Consider the following 5802-nt stretch of genomic DNA (forward strand, 5'->3'; position numbering starts at 1 on the left):
GAAAGATCCGGATCTTTTTGGTGAACGGAATGAAAAAGATCGATCCGCTCAACGAACGAGATTGCCCAACACTACCGTCCGTCCGTCCGTGTGTCCGTCTGTCCATTATAAATTGTAATCAAACTCCAGGCCGCAATTATGAACCGATCGTCACGAAATTTGGTATGGAGGTCGGTTTCACATCAGAATATATCGCTATTTTAATTGGTGATGATCGTGAAATATTTAGCGGGTGAAATGGACCAAAAACATAATTTTTATCCGATTTTGTAGCTGCTCTGTAGGTCGCAATAATAGTCCGATCGCCTCGAAATTTTAAATAAGGTAAGAGTATATGATGAAGCTTGCAATCTGAGATGGCGATCAGATAATATTTAGAGGGTTAAATGGACCAGAACTTTTGTGTGAAAATTGTGAAAATTTTTATTAAACAGCTTATATCTTTGTTCCTGAAAGACACATTCCCCACTCGTGAGCTATATTTGGAAGACGATCTCTTGACCTTTCAATTATGTTGATCAGATAACAGAGTTACAGCCTAATATATCCAGGTTTTTGTTTGTAGTGTAATCATAAACCGACAATTATAGCTCAATAGTCACGAAATTGTACAAAACGTAAGAGATTAGGTTGAAGAAAATGCCATAATTCTGCATGATGATCTGATGCTATTTAGCGGTTGACATAGACCATTACTTTTGTATGAAATATATACAAATTTTATTTTTGGTCCATATTTTAATTCCTGGAGGTCATGTACCGGCAAAATAGCCTACATATGGAAAAATAACTACTGATCTTTCCCCTGATGCAAATTGCAATAATGTGTCTGCTAGATAATGCACCTACTGCCTGTTATATAATGTGTTTTGTGTAGAGAACCACAATTTCCTCCCATGCTACAAAATGTCTCTAGCATGACAGAGAAATTTTCAATTCATTTGTCAAATTGGATTTTTATACAAATATTGCAACCTCAGGATTTAGGGTAAAGGGGATACAAACCAAATGCGACCAAAGATGTGTCTCATCGAAATATTGGTTTTAGACTCCAAGTATGTTTGGACGAGATTCGTTTCAGACAATTTGGAGTCTATTTAGCGCTGTCCGTTCATCTGTCATTCTTAATGTCTAGCTGGCTGGTGCGCACGATAACTCTCGAACGGATCTACCGATTAGAACCAAATTTTATACAACGTAATATTTTGCCCAAACTTTGTTTATGTTCGAATGTAGGCTATGTCGGTCCACACCTCCCCCAAAAATGTTCAAAATGTTTTTCGAAAAATTGTGTGAACGATAACTGGCGAAGTGAGCAATCGATTTGATCCAAACTTTCCATATAATATTATTCCTTCCAGATATATATCGGATAAGACTAGATCGGTTCACACCGTAGGGTACCTCACACACAAAATTCAGAAAAGAGAAATTTAAGAGTCCTCTCGAATCGTTTTGAATTTTATTCAGCAGCTTGTACTTGCGCCGCAAATCCGCAAGATAACTCTCAAGGGGATTTTCTGATTGATCGAGACTTTACACATCGTATTATTTCAGGGAGGCTTCTCTTATATCAATGTATTCATATTAAGTTATTGATATGTGACCTAGTTTTTATCGCCGAGTCCGAACGGCGTGTCCTAAGTTTCCATTTGTAGAAACGTTTTTCATGGCTGAAATACTCAGGAAATATCGCCAGCATTACTAAGGGGTATTTTGCCACCGTTGACAATTTAATGGAAATCGAACCCGGACATTCAGCGTGAAGGCGGTTTCACATAGCTAATTCCTACAGGTTGTGGTGTAGGGTATCACATGGTCGGCCCCGCCCGATTATAGCCATTGCTTACTTGTTTTAATATGGGGTAGGGGGGATAACCCTTATAAAATAAAAAATAATAATAATCAAATGTTGTTCGTTGATAACAGCATCAGTTGAGAACGGCTGGACCGATTTAGATTTTTTTTTTTTTTTTTTGAAATGTTCGTCATAACCCAACTTATGTTTTTATGGGAAAGAAAATTTGACTAAGCCCACCTTTACGCCCACTTTCTTAAATTTTCAATTTCAATCTTTTCTACAAAAACTATTTAACCGATTTTCAGAAAAATGCCAGGGAATGTACTGAGATGGCCCCAGGCGAAAATATGCAAAAAATTTAGTTGAATTTCGGAAAAAGCGGGGAACTTCCCCTATACCCTATTGTTTAAAAATTGTATATTTACAAGAAATACGAATGTATCGGTTTGATAATTAATTTGCGAGACAATTGTGGTTGTGTTTCCGACATTACGTACTTATTTGGGACCCAAAGACTTAACAACGCTCACTGTTTAAATATGTTACATCCACAAATCTACTGAACCAATTTCATTGAAATATTCAGGAAAAGTACAGGGATGGCCCCCGGTGAAAATAGGCTGCATAGTTTGTTTGATATTTAAAAAAGGCTACATTTGCATTAACAAGGAATGTGTCGGTTTGAAAATTTAAAAAATAGTCTAGAATTTAGGTACTTATTTTGCACCTAAAGACCCGACCGCGCCTACTTTTTAAAATATGTTATATCACCAAAACTACTTAACCCATTTCCATGAAATTTGCAGCAATTGCTCAAGGTTTGCTGTGGCAATGTGTACTTTATGCATTTCAGCGGAGGTGGGGTACCTTCCTACGACTTTTTTTTAAACAAACATAGAATTACATCGGTTTCAGCATTAATTTTGGGAGACAATGCAATTGTGTCTCCGACCTTAGGTTCACATTTGGAGCCAAAATACAGGACCACTCTCACTTTTTTAAATATGTTATGTCTTGAAAACTGATGACCACGCCCACTCTTTCTAATTTCATGAAAATTTCAGAAAATGTTCAGGAACGTCCCGTGGTCCAAAATTTGTTGGGCGTGTTGTTTTATAATCGCCATATTTGCTAAACTTTTAAATTATTTTCCGGGCACCGTTGTGAGCCCCTTATCAAAAGTTCGTTCTTGGTGATCGAAGTCCCGTTCACGGCAAGATTTTAATTATGTTATACCTCGAAAACTAGCGAACCGTATTTCAGGAAATTGTGTGTAATATGTCGTGGTAAATATAGGCATGAATTAAGAAAAACTCTATATTTTTTCTAAATTTTCCTAAAAAGTGAAGATCAACGGCCCAACAGCAATGAGAAATTAAAAACATAAAGGTCTCAATAAGCGGGAGAATTTGACTTAACCAGTTTTTAAACATTTATTATTAGATCGTTTTGGGATAAAGATAGGTGACATGGGTGATAATAACTCCTAACCAGCATAAATGGGCGAAAACATTCGACAAAGTCCTTAAGAGAAAAGAAAGATTGCACACAAAATCTGTTGATAAATTTAAAATCCTCAATGAATAACTCGGTTTGACAATGGACCCGAAGTAATGAGGTAGAATATACCTATTTTTGAATTTTAAAGCATATAGTCCATAAAAAGTTGTCATTAAAACTCAATACGGCCGGCCAGCAACGCGAACCCGGGTCTGCTAGTACTTACTTACTTAGATGGCCCATTACAGAACATTTGTTCCATAGGCTTAACTAGGAAAAGATATCAATTTCTCTCTGTTTATTGCTTCGCTTTCTGAAATACCGTGCCTTTTCATCTCTTCATCCACTTGTTTGGGCCATCTATTCCTTGGCCTGCCAATTCTGCGTGCACCGCAAAGCGGTTCGTATTTATACGCCTTTTTAGCGGGTTCATCTTCGCCCATATTCACCGTCAACACAGATTGGTCCGTAGATCTTTCGAAGAATTTTCCTCCCAAACACACCAAGCACTACCTTATCTGCTTGCGCAAGCACCCATGCTTCGGAGCCATACATTAGCACGGGTAGTATCAGCATTTTGTATAGTGTTATTTTTGTTTGACGAGTTGTGGCTTTGTTTTTAAATTGCTTACTTAAACCATAGTAGCTTTCTGGTGGCCAATACAATTCTTCTTATTTCACAACTGATGTTGTTTGTAGTGTTTATGGTAGTGCCAAGGTACACGAAGTTTTTTTTTACCTCAAAATTATAGGTACCAACTTCCACAGTTGTTCCGAGCTCTATGGACGCTTTGCGCGTCGACGCCATCAATTTGGTCTTCTCACCGTTTACTGCCTTATCCACTTTAACATATTCTCTTTCGACCTTCATAAAGGTATCAGTTACTTCTTTTACTGATCGTCCCATGATGTCTATATCATCAGCATAAGCAAGTAACATGTGGCTATTGGTGTAGATTGTGCCACTTCTTTTGTACTTTGCCTCTCGTATAACCTTTTCCAGCAGGATGTTGAAGAGATCACACGAAAGGTTATCTCCTTGCCTGAAACCTCTTTTGGTACAAAACTCTTCGGAGAGGTTCTTTCCTATTTTAACTGAGGATCTCGTGTCAGTTAAAGTCATTTTACAAAGCCGAATGAGATTTGCGGGGATACCAAATTCAGACATGGCTTGGAATACCTTTGAACGCAGCGGGCTGTCGAAGGCTGCTTTATAATCGACAAAAAGGTGGAAGGTGTCGATCTGCATCTCTTGGGTCTTCTCCAGTTTTTGTGGCAGGGAAAATATCTGGCCAATGGTGGACGCGCCAGGTCAAAAGCCACATTGGTATGGCCCAATTATCTCGTTGACTATAGACTTTAGTCGTTCGCACAATGTCCCTGATACGATCTTGTAGACAATAAGGAGTAGACTTATGCCCCTATAGTTGGAGCATACAGTCTTATCTTCTTTCTTGTGGACGTGACACAGGATACACAGGTTGCAATCGTCGGGTACTCGTTCTTCCTGCCAGAAGCTGCTAACTAGCTGATGAAAACATCTTATCAGCGTGTCGCCTCAGGTTTTGAACAGCTCGGCAGGTAAGCCATCGGCTACCGCTCCCTTATTATTCCTCACACGATTTATTGCTGTCTTTACCTCATCTTGGATGGGCGGTATGCACTCAATACCATCTTCTGGGATTGGTGAGATACCACAGATCTTCGACGTGTTCGCTGCTATTAGATACCAACAGTTTTGAAAAATGTTCTTTCCAAATCCTGAGCACACTATCTGTATCAGTTACCAAATTACTTTGCTGGTCTCCACAGGAGGATGTGTCTGTACCAAAGCCATCAGTTTTATGCTTGACTCTTTGAAAGAATTTTCAATTGCTATTAGATACCAACAGTTTTGAAAAATGTTCTTTCCAAATCCTGAGCACACTATCTGTATCAGTTACCAAATTACTTTGCTGGTCTCCACAGGAGGATGTGTCTGTACCAAAGCCATCAGTTTTATGCTTGACTCTTTGAAAGAATTTTCGGACTTCATTCTGGCTCCTGCACATCTCGATTTTTTCACACTCCCGCTTTTCCATTTCTCTCTTTTTCTTGCGAAAAGACGTTTCTCTTCTCTCCTTTTCTCCCGATATCTCTCTCGTGGGCTACGCGTTGCTACGGATTGTAAAGTAGTCCTATATGCCGCAATTTTCTCTTCCGTAGCTGCACGACACTCCTGATCATACCACGGATCCTTGGTGGAGGTCTCTGGAATCCAAGCATGGATTTTGCGGCTGATTGTATGGCGTGGGCAATAATTTGCCATTGTGCTGATAGGATATCTGGACGAGGAGTGCTTTGATTAAGCAATTATCGAATTTGGTCTAAGGTATCTTGTAAAATTTCCCAAATCATCAACAGATCAGAACAGAGCAACAACTATGACGTAAGTTGTGTTGTTTTTTAAATGTTACCTTTATCATACTCAGTGAGGCTATAGGAATTTCTATACAAAGTGC

This window comes from Musca autumnalis, unplaced genomic scaffold, assembly GCF_047663935.1.
Source record: "Musca autumnalis isolate F117 unplaced genomic scaffold, ASM4766393v1 scaffold_2, whole genome shotgun sequence".
Taxonomy (NCBI): Eukaryota; Metazoa; Arthropoda; class Insecta; order Diptera; family Muscidae; genus Musca; species Musca autumnalis.